The sequence below is a fragment of the Lepidochelys olivacea genome (assembly GCF_965140295.1).
Source record: "Lepidochelys olivacea isolate rLepOli2 genome assembly, chromosome: 4".
NCBI lineage: Eukaryota > Metazoa > Chordata > Testudines > Cheloniidae > Lepidochelys > Lepidochelys olivacea.
In genome coordinates, this window is record NC_140414.1 from 61,530,603 (window position 1) to 61,547,532 (window position 16,930).

General features: G+C 37.9%; 1 protein-coding gene across 2 annotated transcripts in view; it reads right to left on the reverse strand.

Moving 5' to 3' along the window:
- SLC10A7 (solute carrier family 10 member 7) overlaps positions 1-16,930 on the reverse strand; it is a 201,148-nt gene that overhangs the window by 63,975 nt on the left and 120,243 nt on the right. The window lies entirely within an intron of this gene.

The following is a 16,930-nucleotide window of genomic DNA, read 5'->3' on the forward strand; positions in this document are numbered from 1 at the left end:
GTTTAGCTTCATTCTTTACTGTACAGATTCTTTAGCATCTGTATAGGAATAATTTCTACTTACTGTAGCTAGAAGTTTAAATAATATTCCTCAGACCCAGCTTTCTTCTTTTTAGACTGAAGACTTCCTTTCTCAAACTATACACAATATAGAAGTTCAGACTAGTATCTTGTGAAGATTTCCCCACCAATATGTTGTACTCTCACTTGGTTAAGATGCCCCTCCCGTCGGGGAGACAGGTGGTTCAGTCCCACACTGCCTAATTCATGGTCCTCTCTTGAGCAAAAGCTCCATCAGCTGTGATGAATTAGGTGTCCTGATTTTATAATGTAAACTAATATCCCCTAGGAAATGAGCTGAGATCTCAAAACTCATTTCACTTGATTAGACTCCATGTCTCAATGGAGAAAGGCAAGTCTTTCATCTAATTTAGTCACACAGGACCACCTCAGCTCTCCACATCCCCCAGGCAGAGAAGGCAAAAGATTTGTTTTCTTCACTGACAGGGAACAGGTTTAAGGCTCATGACTGGACAAAATACAAGATTTTAAGTTTCATGAAAGAAAATCTTAAAATGAATTGTTTGGGTTGGGAGTTAACATGGCATGCTTCACTTTCATAGCTGCAAGTGGTATGTCTCCCTAACCCCTCCATCATACTTCAATATTTTCTCAAGATTTAATAAAAGCAGTTTGTCATTTAATGCATATTCATTCACAAGTCCCACTTCGAACTTCTTTTGTAAACAAAGATTATTTTTCTTCCTAGTATTTATCAGATACCATTATTCCATTAATGAGACCCACTCACAAACTCAATATATTTTCCAAGGGCAAGATGCCAACCCACTTATACAAATCTAGAATGATAATTTTCCCACATATTCTTGGTTTCAATCAAGTGAAAAATACAAGTTAAAAGCAGTGCTCCCTTTTTGGTAATTTTTTTTTGTCATAATACAGCTTTACTCTGGCTCTTCAAAGCTGTTAAAATCCAATATAAAACTCTCTCTTTATCTGATGTATTTGTATTATAGCAGCACCAACAGGCCCCAAGCAGGAGAAACTATTGAACCAGACACTTATGAACAAACAGGAAGACACGGTTCTTGCTCTGAAGTGCCTTCTTTAAAACAAGATGCAACAAGTGAGAAACAGGAGGGGACAAAGGACAAGGAAAAGAGGAATAAGAACAGAAGGTAACAGGCTAGCTGCACCAACTTGAAAGTTACACATTATTTTAAAGTATTTCTTGAAATAAATAAATGATATATCCTGTCTTTGATTGCTTCTCAATCTAGCCATCATTTGTCAGCTGACTTGTTGTGCGTGTCCCAGCAGACGTGGATCCTGGAAGGACAGCAAGCAATGGCTTTAAGGATTACTCCAGGGGTGGCGTTCCCTGTGTGAGGAGCAGCATGGAAGAAAATGCAGCAATGTTTGTTGGAAAAGTAGACACATGGGTGTTCAAGGACGGCAAAATTTGGGTGCAGGAAGCAGCAGGCGGGGGTTGTGGGATGTAATAAGAGCTGAGCAGTTATTATGCAAAGTAGTTGTTACAACACCTGAAATGATGGCCTATCGAGAACAACTTTATAGAGTGAATGTAATGCAGTCATTCCAGTATAATGTGCCACATAACACACTCAGAGTTTTATTAGACACTGTTGAGTATGTGGGGCTAGATCCCCCTCTTCCCCTCCTGTGTATAAGAAATACTTCGCACTGCCAAGTACCTGAAACTTCCCCTGGCATAAAGGAATCCCCAGATGGTATAAAGCTAGCATAGCTGGCTCTATGATGCCCACTTCTAGACCCAAGCACGGGGGATTGTCAGGGGTGGAGGTGATGTACCCAAAACGATTCTCCCGGTAGAACAGTCCACTGGTGTAACAAGGTTACTCTAAGGTGCTGAATTAGGGCCTGGCCAGCCCTAAAATTTGGGGAGCAGAAAGGTGGCTTGTATGACTGCATGGTGAGGGGGTTCCATGACATCCCTCATCCTGGGCAGCCTGTGTGACATACAGAAGGCTTGCGATGGAGCAGTGCAATGACTGCTCTGTCCATGTGCCTGGGTTGTATATCATCCCAAAGACAGCAGGGAGGTGGAGGGGCCACATCCCTTCTCCTGCAACAGCCTGCAAATTTGACTAACTCCTCACAATGTGTGGAGGCGCTGGTTCAGGACCATGTATAAGCTTTGGGCACATCACCTCCCACCCCCGAGAAGCCCCCTGTGCTTGGGTCCAGAAAAGGGTATTACAGAGCCAGGTCTGCTGGGTTTATACCACTTGGGAATTCCCTTTTGCCAAGAGAAATCTCATTTAGGAAGAATGTAAAGAGAGGTTAAATTACTGTCCTTCTGGTGAATCTGGGTTGCGGTGGTCCCTTCCTTTTCACTTACTCAACTATGCTCTTCAGGATAGGGCCTGTGTTTTCCTATGGGTTTGCACAACACCTAGTATAATGCGGTCCTGATAGTGATTAGTTCCTTTGGGTGCTACCACACTACTACTGCTGCTGCTGCTAATTCTAAACAGGCCCAATATAAAGAAAAATTTTATAATAACGTAAAGGTGGACGTGGAGTTGAAATATCCCTGTACAGGTCAGATTCCTGACTGCTTTGTTAAAAAAACTGGCTCCCAAAATGTAATTCTAGCAATTCTTAGGATAAGTTTTATGACCAGCCCTGGTGATCTTAATAAACTCAGAAATGAGGTACATGTGGTCTCTACACAATCATTATTTATACGGTCAAATTCTGCCCTCAGTTTTATACAATCAATACACAAGGAAGTTCAGAGGAGCCACCCACAATTATCTTAGGGGATGACTGGCCCATATTTAAGAAGAAAATAGTTATTTGATGTTAACATTTTACTTAGATAAATAGTATCAGTTCCAGCACACGCAAAGATTTAAATTAAAACTTCAAGCCGTATCTCTTTTCATTAAGCAGCTCTCCTTAAAAGTATTCATAACCCAACAGTATGATATTTCAGAATCCATAGATATCACAGAATGCAAAATTAATGTGTACCAATATACAAAGGTTTAGGAGATAAAACCAAAACATTGGTTCATTCTAGAATAAGCAATTCAAAGAACAATAGGAAAATGATAGCTATTCAGGACTATCCAATTTATATGTTACTCTACTGAAATGCTACTAGGCTGAATCAGAGATAGAAGTACTCTAAGTACAGGATGTGAACTATAATCTTACATTGCTGCAGCAACAGTTATTGAATGCCACAAAAGAAACTAAAAAGGGAAATCTCTCCTTTCTAGTCCATTGCACACAAACACTACCAGGAAGAAAAACCTAAATTTGACTACTCTTTTTCCTACCTCACTTTCTGAGCAAGTGCTGTCAAGCACATAGTGTATGGAGATAAACAGGTTGTAGATTAGCACTTCCAGCAGAAGCTGAGCATCTGCCCTTGTGGATGCAAGGTCATTACACAGTTTTAGCATCCTCAAAATTAGGGTGGAATGTTAAGCTCTCTCTGTGCAGCCCATAATGGAATCTAAGTTGTAAAGTGACTGCCATTTGCTATCTGCAGAAAAACTTTCAAGAAATCCATTTACACCTCTGATGTGAAAGACTGACTGAATATATTTCAATGATTTTAGTGGGAAGGCTGGGGGGAGGGAATCACAGCCTGACCTGAAACACTGATATAAAGTACGATTCTGCATAGAATCAGTCACATTAGAAACTTGTAAATGCACTTCTCTTTACAGTAAGGATCACAAAATATGTCACAGTTAAGAGTGCTATTTATATTTTAATTTTTTTAAAACAGAAAACAGGTACAGAGAGATGCATTTTACCATATTTCCACTGCAAAGAAAATGTTCAAAAAGAGATCACATTGGTTTTCCAATTTTGTTTCCTACAGTATAGCACTACCCCATCTTGGTTACTGGAAGAGGTTTTCTTCTCTGACAAAACATGTACCCTCAATACATGTAATCAGCTACAAAACTGGATAGCAAAAAGCGTAAAGAATTTTACAGCCATGATGGCTAATCATTAGGAAACAGGTGATGTTAATGGATGTATAAGACAGGCCAGGCTGAAGAGAGGCACCTGGTGGAAGAGGTGTATTGCATTATTGTAGTGAGGCAATGAGTCAGGCAGACTTTCTTTATACCTCTTAGCCCACAAATTTTACTTTTTCACCATCATTACAGCCACTCAGCGACACCTGTATGTGGGGACTATCAATCAATGAGCATAGTCTTTAATTTGTCTTCAGAAACAGCACTGGAAAGAACAAAAAGTTATTGGTAATCAAAGCTCTGATCCAGGAAAGCACTCAAGTACGGGTGTAGCCCCACTGACTTCAGTGGGTCTACTCATGCTTAAAGTTAAGCACCTGCTTAAGTGCTTTGTTGGGATGAGGTATAACAGGATTAAAAATGTAAATGTCTTGTCTCGACCACAGCATCATTTTATTCAATGTACAGTACTGTTGAATGGTCAGTATTTCTATTAGTATAGAGTAGGTTAATGAAAACAGCTCCATGTGGGAGCCAACTTTGTTGGCAATCTCAGCAGAGACCAACTGAAAGAGCTTGGAAACTGAATTACTCCATCCTCACCCTTCTACAATATGCTTACAGGTCTGGGTTAAGGAATACATTTGTTGGTCAAGGCAATATGGGAAAGCCAGCAATGAATTCCTCAATCCACAGAATATTGATAGAAACTCTAGGTGCAATCTGGCACTGTTTAAGGCAATTTATTACACCTTGCCACCAAAAGAAAACAAAGAACAGGCCCTTGTATTTATTTATTTGGTTTTCTACAGTTTTTAAAAAGGACAATATCCAAGGCTCTAAGCATTCATGACACACACTAACACCTTCCGCAAAAATTAATAGCAGCACAGCAGCCTTAGTCTCAAAAACAAAAGAGCCCCCTCACACACATGAAACACTGAATTCCTCCCTCGCACACAGATCTAACCCCTATCAAACCTCATCCTCCACAGAAGCCAGAGCAAATAAATACACCTCACTGGGTGTCCTGAAGGTTGGCAGGCCAGGGCTGGAATTTCTTCATGGAGAACAATCTACCACCTGCTCCTGTCTTAAAACAAGGGGTATTCAACTTGAGCTCCTCCACTGATCACACTTCAATGCTATGGGATAGGGAAAAAAGATGGTGTGATCACCACTTAAATTCCATATGGAAACCAATATGCAGCTAGTGCAGAACATGAAGCACCAGTGACATGCATTGCCACTGTAAAGCACCACAAGGGGAGTGAGTTAAGATTGTGTAGGCCACTGTAAATCTGGCATTTTCTAATTTTTGAGTGTTAAATCACTTTTGAAAATGGTTTCAAACATGTTAGTGAAATCATTTGTAAAAACCGTTTAATACACTTATATGTGGAACGGTAGCATCAGAAGTATGTTTGAGACTACCCTTCTTCTGCCGATCAAACACAACTGTAACACTGTTTAAAATTTGTGCAGCATAGATACAAATATTCTGTCCATTGTTCCAAACCATAATTTAAATATAACAACAGGGACGGGATTTTGGTATACTGAACCAGGTCACCAACTTCTACATTAACATTTAAATGTTTCCCCCTTACAACCAACATGCTAATTTTTTCTGCTGTATTATTTCATAGATTAAAATCAGAATAGCTCTTTCTGATGTCTCCATTGCATCAGTCACTGCTCCCCCTTTGTAACTTCAAAGAGCCCATGCTTTTTCCTCCCTGTACATCTCTGCATTTGATGCATAATCACCTTTATTTTCCTTCTTTGTTTTCCAAGTTTATTATTTTCAATATTTTCCCGAGTTACATACTAAAAGCTTTTAACATTCCCCTTCCACACATCATTTTTTCATCAGCTATTTAAAAGGAATGTGTTTGTTGATTTTAAAAACAATCAGTTTTGTTTTGGGAGTTAAGGGTAAAACATTTAACTTATTTGCATATCATATTGTTTTATTCCAAAAGATTATTAGGAACAAAGGGAGAAATAAAAGCTTTATGAACTGACAACTTTTAGGGCACTAAGTTGATCCAACTCCTCCACAATTAATATATCAGAACGTGAATACATGTGTGAATTGAATGTTATACCCTTTTAAAAAATTAATATGCATGTAGTTTTCTGCAAAGACTACAGCGATAAACACATACTACATATTATCAGGACAACAAATTAAAAACAAATCTACAGATAACGTAACTATACATTTTCCTAAATCAATTATAAATAGCAAGTATGACATAGGAAACGGCAACTTTCCAAAGAGACCGATGTTTGGATTTTAATGACTGAAATGTAAAATTAGAGATGCAATCCTGAGACAGCCATCACTTTATTAGAGGGGACGTAATCTGCCAGGTTTAATTTCAGGCTGTGGGATTATGCCCTGGGCATGCAATCCCAATCAGATGTTGCACAATTTTCATCCTCCAGGACAGCACATTGTGCTCTCCTCTGGGGAGGGAAGAGGATCATTAACGTAACTATTCACATTAGATGCTAAAAGCACTACTGGCATTAGATGGCAGACACTGGTAGTGCTTCTATCATTTAATGACAGTAACTAGTTTTAGACACTAGGAATTATTTCTCCCACCAATTACATACATGAAGCCCAACTGCAGCCACCAGGGTTGCGTGAGAGAAGTAAAGATTTGGCCCAGAAGTGCTGCCAGCATCAACAAGATGCCCTTGAAAGCATAATATGAGAAAGAAAAAATACTGTCAGTAGTCAAAGTTTACACTGATCAAGGGTTTGGTTTCCACCAGTAAAGCCAGAAAAAAGATACAGTTTTCCTAAAATGAATTTGAAGAGAAAGGTTTTAGTATGATAGACCTGCAATGTGAGAATATAAACTGAGTATATTAGAAATTTAAAACACAATGTGCCCAGTTTCCCAGCAGAGGGCATCATCTACACTCTCAAAATCCTCTTCCTTACTTGTACAAAAAGAACAGGAGTACTTGTGGCACCTAGAGACTAACAAATTTATTTGAGCATAAGCTTTTGTGAGCTACAGCTCACTTCATCGGATGCATCCGATGAAGTGAGCTGTAGCTCACGAAAGCTTTTGCTCAAATAAATTGGTTAGTCTTTAAGGTGCCACAAGTCCTGCTTTTCTTTTTGCGAATACAGACTAACACGGCTGCTACTCTGAAACCTTACTTGTACAGTAATAGTTTAAAACACACACCAGTAAGAAGCCTGAAGTTGAAAAATAAAGATGGAGTATCAATTTCTGTATATTTCTGAAGCTTATATTTCAATAGTGTTCTCCCACAGTCAGAATGAAACACACAAAATGAAATGCCCTAAATCTGAGTAAGAAGGGGCAGTTTCTAAGCATCAAATGGACATCATCAGTTAATATTCGAGACTGAATTTCAGAGTTAGATTGTTATAATAAAACAATGTAGGTCTGAAATTCAAGATCTAATATTACCAGATAACATAACACTGAGTTTGAGAATTCCAGTTTAAAAAAAGAAGAGGATAAAATGTTATGCTTCAGGCAGCATGAGTATCAAGAGAGTGATTGATAGAGGCACCAATCCTATGCTGTGATGGAGCCATTTTACACAGTTCTGCTAGTTCAAAGCTTCTTAAAGCCAGCATATCCATTATAGGTGGATTTTCCAGCAAAGTACAGCCAGCATAACAGTTCCTACAGCCAGTCTATGGGGTGTTGCCACAGGAAAGAGGTCCTGGTTACGTTTCCCCTGCACTTTGGCTATCACTTGTTGCCACAGTGGCCCCTTGGTTCCACGGGCAGCCAGCATAAATTCGAGCACCCTTCAAAAAAACAGATGGACCAGGACTGGGGCCACACCGTATATACAAACCTGCATGCATTCCTTCACTGGTTCTCCCTTGAACACCACATTCAACTTTAAATTTCTTGTCTTCACCTTCAATGCACTATACAACTCTGCCAGGCCTACATCTCTGGTGGTCTCCTATCACACCCTTTCCTGTGCTCTGCCAACGGTACCAGCTTCAACACCAGTTTCGTTTCCTCCTCCTGCTTCCTTCTCTGTGACTATTTTTCCTGTTCCCCCCGTACCCAGTCAGTCCTCAGTGCCAGCTCTCAACAAACCCCTGTTCTTATTCAAACACATTTTCTTGTGCAGTGCCCATACGGAATGAGATTATTATAATTATATATGGCTAGTTTAGAAACTGTATTTATGTACCACCAATCTCTGGAGTACAGTACATAGATATTCATTACGGATGAGAAAGAAAAAAACCTCTCAGTTATTCCATTAGGGCACTGCACAGGTGCAGGGGTCCACCCATGCAAAGCAGCTTGCAGGATTAGGGGTCTTTGACTATAAATTCAAGTACTGTCTGTTTCTGTGTATTGTGTACAAGTATTTAAATAATGTATAACAACAATAAACAAAATACATTTCAAAAGATATTGCCGTAAACTACATGTACAGTGCTACCTAGGAAGCTTTAGATCTATTTTCACCATTGCTTTACAATGTAGAAAACTAAGATGAATAGTTACATTTTTATATATTTTAGAAGAAAAGCTTTTACTCCATTTTTTAAAAAAAAATCCTCTTTAGTGCAGAAGAAAATTACGAACAATCTAAAACTCTGCTTTACTTGGAAATGTCCTGTATCACCGAATAAACCCTATTTTAAATTAATATCAGCAATACGTTAAAACCAAAATGCGATTCTTAGCACCTTAATGACAAAATAATGTTAACATGAAACGATGGTACACTAGGTGGTGCTGTGGGACCTTCTAGAACAACCAGTTCCTCCTAAGAGAAGTTTTGTGCTGTTAAATTAGCTTGATTGTTGATTCGATATTTTGAAATTTATATAAAACAGGGTTAAGTCACTTCCAAGAGGTAACAAAAGCAACACAGGAATGAAAAAGATACTCTGAAAAAAAATGTTGGCAGAGATTCCTTTTCTGCTAAAGGAAATTTAACCCTCTTCCAGAATGCTCTCATCTTTCCCTCCCAAATGACAGTAAACAGCATTCTTAATCTAATTATCACTGTAATTCAATCTCCATAACCATTTAAATTATAATTCACACATATGAAACCTTTGCTTATTAGCTGTGCTTAACTATAATGAAGGTTATCAACCGGGTACCAATGAAAAAGATTTTAGCAAATTAAAGTTGTACAGTAATTTAACTTTCACTGGTGTGATAATTAGTGTGGGTATGTTTGTAAAATAAAAAACAAAAAACCTCAAAACAATTACCCCTCTTACACCCACATCTCAGAGAAAAGGTTTGTGAAAAATCATTCAACTACAAAGGAAGCAATAAGCATAATCCCATAACTGAATCTGTTTATTTCTTTGTGAAACCTGCTCTTTATGAATGAAAAACAGTTCTAGTATTAATCCATTCAGAAAATGTCATCAATATATTAACCAAAGCACAGTTAATTCTGTTCATCCTATTATCAAGATATATTATATTCAGACACAAAAAATCCTGTTTTCCTAAAGTCAAGGATCTTAATTATGCTAAGAATGAAACACTCCACAACCCTGTGTGTGTGGCAGAAAATAAGCTTTATTCAGATTATGGATGGAAAAGTATCATGTTACTAGAAGAACTGAAAACCTTCATTCACCAGTCACTGAGACAGGACACTATCTTAGCATTGCAAACGTCACTCGATTATTTATTATCCAGAAATATCATCTATGATAAAGCACTAGAGCACAGACATAATTACTCTCACATTCACAAACTGGAGCCCAATGTATACATGCCATTGGATAAATCACTGAAACAGAGAATTTATAATTGTATGGTTACAGACTAGACCATTTGTGTCAGTTTTCTCAGGAAAAACTCTCTGAAACCAGACTAGCACCAATGAATAGCTCAAAGTAGAATACCATTAAGGAGGGGCTCACTGCAAGCTGAACCCATTGGAGTTGACGGCACTCAGCACCTTTCAGGATCATGCCCAAAGTTTGCTAGAAAGTTAAGCCAATGCTAATTAGTTTGTGAGTGCTCGGTCCTTTTTGAGCTCACCCACATCATCATCTTCTGCTCCACTAAGTGCTCTAAACTGCGTAACAAAACGTATGTCAAAACTCACTTGTTTGTTTTCCAGAATCTCCTATGAGAAGGAGTTATGATTTCCTTTCATAACTGGACAATTCACAGATTTGGAAACCCCTTGCCCCGTGTCAAAAAAACAACCCCTCAGTATGGTAATCCATATTGCTTGTGCTCCGTGCTGCCTGCCAGGCCCCAAGTCATCAATAATGAATAGAAATGTACAGCTACAGCAGTAGCCTGTGTCATGGGCTTGTCAGGGATTTCTGAAAAGGAACAAAAACACAGGTTTGCCATTTGACTGTATCTTCTTTAGCAAACACAAGACAGAAAAAAAAACAAAGGGGAAATTTGGAAAGGGAAAATATGATTAACCCTTTAAGAACTAGGAACTTTCCTCACAAACAAAACTTCTTTGCCGGAATTGCAACCAATACTCTACTAACTGTGGAATAGGCCTGGGAATCTAACAATAATAGTGTTCATTTTGAGGGGGAAAGATCAGTGTAGTTTTAAGACAATGAAAATATAAAGAGCGGTTTATATGCAATCTCTTACATGGAGAAAATAAATACAAATTTCTTTCCCCAGAAAATCTAACAAACTCAGTCTTTAAAATAAAATCTTTTCTAAAGTAGAACCTTACTGTGTGTGAAAATACATAAAGTAATGAAAAGCAACAGTGTTATTTACTGTGAGTTGCAAGCCACTGTTTAAAAATAGATTTGGCCATTTTATCTCTTGTATTTCTTTCCAATTTTCCTAAACACATTTCCATAGATGCTGTGACTGTAGCATTATGAGAGTGATTATCTCATATTTTACAAACAGAACACACCAGCTGGTACACTACCAGTCTATCCCCCTGGGAGGGTGAGCGGTGGATAACAAAATTTCTACAGCAGGCACACAAACTAAATTTATTGAAATCCCAATGCAAAGCCAAACCTTTGTTGCTTTCTGCATCTGAGTAAATTCCAGAAGATGTCTCACGCTATGTTTTCATAATGTTAACCGTAGAAGTCCCTGAGTTACTGTACTAGGTGGGTAAACAGTCTCTATTTCCTGAGCGATGCTAAACGAGGTTTAAGAAGCTACGAAATAGCTCTGGTTTCAAAGAGCTTGAAAGTAGTCTATTTTTGAATGGAATGAAAGTATAGAAACACCTACTTTAAAGTCATGTAACTGTGCATGAAGTACAATATATTTCACTTCAAATTATGCTGCCATGCTATGCTTTCTAGGTGAAAACATGAAATGAAAACATTTGGTTTAGGAACAACTGGGTAAAATTCTCATGCAGCAGCTAAGTACATTTTCAGTAGCCTAATCACCGTGCTGGCCTAATGCCATCGTGTGTTGCCTTTTGTATTCCTGGTTAATTTAAGATATATTATTCAGCTAAATTCTGTTTCGAATCAAGCAGACAAGTGTTGCTAATGATTTTGGGTAAGAGAAAGGGAAGAAAACTTAGTTTCCTTATATCATACATTAAAACAACTAACATAAAAAAGCATGAATTAGAGACTATGGCATGCATATTAAAGCAAGCACCCTCCTTCCCAAAATATGATTTTATTTAAATTAATTAGGTCTTTTCTCAAGTTGTAGATCAGGGTCATTTTATTAGTGAACAAATATCCTCATCCTGTCTAAAGTTTTCAAATTATTTTACAGCGGACAAATAGCCATTTCTCAAGTCTAACTCCAAATGTATTTTTGCAAACAGGGACTAGACTCAAACAACAGACTGATTGCTATTTATTTCACTAATCCTACAAACATATAAACTGCTTCTTTCCTCTCTGCTAGGTGTTTTCTTGACTAATTAGCCCACCCATCTAGTATACTGTCCAAATACAGGCACAGCAAATTTTAAACATCCATGTAACAGACAGCAACAACACAGAGATGCAAAAGGCTGTACTGCCTACTCAATATGCACAAGTAATTCATATTACCACAAAGGAGAGTTTTTCATTCATATCTGGTGAGGAACAGGCACTAAAAAAAAAATCTCATTTCTTTGTCAATAATGTCATATATTTATTAAAGCAGGTAAGAAAGAACAAGATGCTGGATATCTACCTCAAAGATGTGCATTTTGTGTGTGTGTGTGTGTCTATTTCCCACCAAATATCAATGCAAATCTCTCAATTATCATAATATGAATCTACATATTTCACTTGCTTATCTGTTCAAGTATATGTTCTCAAAACATAGATCATCCATCCAGTCAACCCATTATATATAATAACCTGTCCCTCACTGCAGTGTCTGATATCCCTCACTCCATCTCACCAAGAAAACAGATGAACTTTGCAGCACACACTGAAAGCCAACAAACAGGCGCTCTGTCATACCAAAAAAGTGTGCTCCAGAAATGAAGCGAAACACTCATTTACAATGCCCTGCCACCCACTCCTTCTCTTTTAAACCTGGTGGCTGTTAGCTCAAATACTTCCACTGAAAGGGTGCATGGAGGTATCAAAGAAGGAGAAAGGTGGTCCCTCAGCCATGTGTCATTTAGGCTATTCTATTAGGGTGTATAAACACACAGTGTGTTGTAGTTTGTTCAAGTCAGTCAAAGTACAGAGATTTAGCCAGAAATGCATCACGTTCCCCTCACTGGGAACTGAGATCTGAATAACTCTTACAAGGAGGTTGGCTTTGAATTTCAATTTTCTTTCCTGACTGTGCTGCTCAAACTTGCCATTAGGAGGAGCTGATATTTCCTCTACCTGATACGAATGCTGTTCTTATGCTTAAGTGGTTTGCCCTGAAACCTGGATCTTTGATTCAATAACATAAGAGAACATTTCGAGAGGGGAAACTTGTTACTGAAAACAAAAAGGAGTACTTGTGGCACCTTAGAGACTAACAAATTTAGTCTCTAAGGTGCCACAAGTACTCCTTTTCTTTTTGTGGATACAGACTAACACGGCTGCTACTCTGAAACCTGAAAAGAAAAAGAAGTCCTAGATCTAGGAGAGACTGCTTAGGCAGAGCAGAGAGACTGCATGTCTGGGTGGATACATATAAAAAGAAAACACTTCCCCACAGCTCCCACAAGAAAGCTTTTTTAATAAGAACTTCCCAATGTCAAGATGGTGTCTTGAACTGTAGGAGGTGCTTCCTTTCTTTAAAAAAACCCACAAAAATAAGGAAGCAGTGGAATGATCTGTGCTCTGGGAACTCTATCCTCCCTTTTTCAGGGCAGTAGTCCTCTGTCCTGTTCCTTGAGGTGATACGTGCTCTAGCCTACATGTCTTCTTAGTCCTTCCTGCAGCCCCCAGCCCCATACTTGGGGAGCCACTGTAAGGCTGAATTGCTGACAATACTGCTCTGGAAACTCTTACCTGGAGATATCATTTGTGTGCTTACATTTCGAAAGCCACAGCCCTCTGCATACAAATCAATTAAGCTCTGCCTGCAAGCTTAATTGAGAGTGAGTATAATTAATGAAGCAAATGACATGCGGCACACACATTCTTAGCACTATATGAATTCCCCTTAGCTGGATGTATGATGCATGTCCTAAGGCACTCAAGGCAAGGCTGAATTTTAGTGAGGATTCCTAGGATTTTCTAACCAAAAGGAGCATTTACTTGCATCTACCGTTGTGTTCCTCACTATTCATAAACCACTTGATCTGGTACACAGCAGACTGTAAATGCTGCAGGATCCACTGAATGAATCACATCCTTTTATCTACCTAGAGGCTACATTTTTCAGAGATGGTAACAAGTTTGTGCACACTCCAAAATAATATACAATTATTTGTAGGCTAGCTTTCAAATGCACTAATTTGACATTAAAGAAATCAGGTTGTGTGACCTAATTACAATCAAGTATCACCTTTCACCTACTGGTTGTTTCCACTTTGAAAATTACCAATATTATGTAACAGTCTTACTCAGTACTAGCTGTTAATAACTAATATTTATCCAACAGCTGGCAGGTTTAATCCCCCTGTATGTGGCACTAATGGTCCTAACACAGTGTTAGGGACCACTATGCTGCTGCTGGTGCTCTCTGTCAGATCAGATGTAAAACAGGTCTTTGCTACTTGCATGTGAAAAGTGCCATGGGACTTTTTACCAGGACAGAGGTTTCTATCCAAGCAATATGGTCAAATTCTAGTTTCCTGTAGGTAACTATATCCTGCCTCTTACTATTCAAGATGTAATTTCAATGGGACACAGTATTATTCTTCACTTTGTGTTTTAAATAGTTCTGAAACTTTGCTGCACACTATTTAACAGTTGTCATGATTTCCCCTAGAGATGGCTGCATGATGACAGTGATGAGAAAAGTGATTGCTGTTATAAATACATACAGACATATAATTACACTTTTTGAAATCACTTTTTTGAAATCTAGTTAACTGCTATACTACTTATATAAAATACTATTATACAATATATAAACTTTATAAAGTGCTTTGGGATCCCCTTTGGATGAAAGGCACTCTTTAAACACAAGGATCTTAAAATGAAAGACCCTATTTAGATGCAATGTCATAATTAAAGCTGTTTTCTATAGTAAAACAAAGTGGATCAGACATGATATATATCATAAGCCTACTTATATATGAAGATTAGGAAAACCAGTATGTGGATAAAAAGAAACAGTTTAGTGTTTCCAGTTTCTTCTGGTTTTTTTCCCTGATGTGAATTGGTGTGCATTTTAAGACAACCATAATTTATTTTTATTAACTGTTTTACATGAAGTATTAAAAAACTTCAAAGTTGCATGCTGTGGAATGAGCTCCCAGAGAGTTTTATAATCTTTAGAAGCCTACTTGATCATTCCACAAAATTTAACTCTGCAAAAATTGTTAACATGGGGTATTTTTGAAGTATTATATTTAAACCTGTTTTAATTTTAATATTAAATCTGCTTTACTGTTTTATCTAAAAATCAGACAGACAATTCAGGCAATCAGTAATAAAAAGCTTTGGTTGTTTGACTTCAGGGAGAAAAAAATTGCTTGAGTGAACATTTTTGTTCTTTACTAGGTAAAGCACTATTTTATTCTCTCTCATAGCTGTAGTTTAAAAGAACTCGAACCAAGAAAATGTACATGGAAAATCTCTGTAAACATGTGGACTGAAGCTTTAGTCTGTTTGGTTTCAAATTCAGACTACTATCTTTTGGAAGAGCCTGGAGCCAGAAAGAGAAGAAAAAAAACTGTCCCCTTGTGCCTGACAGCCTAAAAAGCAAAACCAGCTGCTTAAATCATGAGTTACTTGTCAAGTGGGTTTAAGAGCAAGGTGTCCAGTGTGGATTTCACAACTACAGCAGGTGTCACTGAAGTTTATGGGTGATAAAACAGAATGTATTTATCAAAAAGGTATTAGTAAAAGTATATATACATACACACACACCTTCACAATCATAGTTAAGATTTAACTTCAGTATTTTAATTAACTGCAACAGAAGAGAATGGCCTACCATTTAATTCAGTTTCATGTCTTCAGTAATTTAAGAATTCTTGCCCTTAATGGGCCCAACACTGGTTGGTACTGAGCATCTTCAACTCCTACAGACAAAGGGGAATTGAAAGCACTCAGCACTTTGCAGAAAGGTCCTTAATAGATACGTGGCTTTAGTAATAAGGATCTGAACTAAAGATTAGTCCACTCACATTTTTTGAATTTTGCCTATTCATATCTAGTGATTTATGGTGCAAACAAAACATTACTGCTGACATTTTTAAAATTCCTGTCTCAACATGTTAGTTTCTTCCCTTTCCTCCCCATCGTCCTCCAGCTTATTTCTTTCAGCATTCCTCTTCTTTCCTCACTCCTCAAAATCAATCAGTCTCCTCTAAAAAGCCATTATCCAGGATTTTGCTGATAAAAGAAAGAATGCTCCACTGGTCCAAATTCCAATGGTCCTCCACACATGGACGTTATTTTGTGCAATATCCAGCAAGACATCAAAACACCTCACTTTTTTTGTCATGATTTTTTCCCCTCTCCATGCCTGTAAGGAACTCGTTTATTGTTCAGATCAGGAAACTCCCCCAATTCTCATTACCAATAGCAATATTGAAAAATCAAATTTGAGCTTGTCTTCAATCTGTTTCCTCAGATCCGGAGCTGTGATGATGATTTGCAAACAGCTGACTAAGCCATTTATCCAACAAGTATAGAGCATTAAGATGAACATTTCCAGATTTGACAAGTAATTGCCATATTAAATACTGCATATGTACATTTCTCAGAAGTTGATAGCCCATCTGTAGAGTACTTATCACAATCAGCAATAACCATTCTGGAGAAGTGACTTTTCCTTCCAAGGGTAATAACATCTGCTTACCTAAAGGGATATTTTGGCACATTGTCAAGGTCTTTCTTCTGCCCTGCTGTCAATGCTCTAATCAGATATACATAGCACCAACGCAATTCCAGCATACTGCAGGTGATTAGCCTTTCCACTAATCAGAGAACAGCACCTGAGAAATCTACAGTGTACCATACTTGTTTCTTTAGCACTCAGATTTCCTATATGCTCATTTCTAAGGAACTCACTGAACACTGGTTACTATGAGCTACTCCTTCAATGCACACATTTAGACCCTTCCAAATGAAACAATTTTTAAGCATTTGTTTAGAGCTCAATTTAAAGGTATCTTTTAAACACTTGAATTATCAGTATTCCAGTACTTTTAAAGACTTGAATGATCAGTAACCCTGTTCTTCCCCCCCAGTATACGATAACAATAAAATACTCCCAAAATGTTTCTTTATGAGCTTCTTCACATCTGTCTTTATACATGAAAATCAATCATCTTTTTTTTAAATCCAACTAATTATATCTGAGTTATTAAAACAAG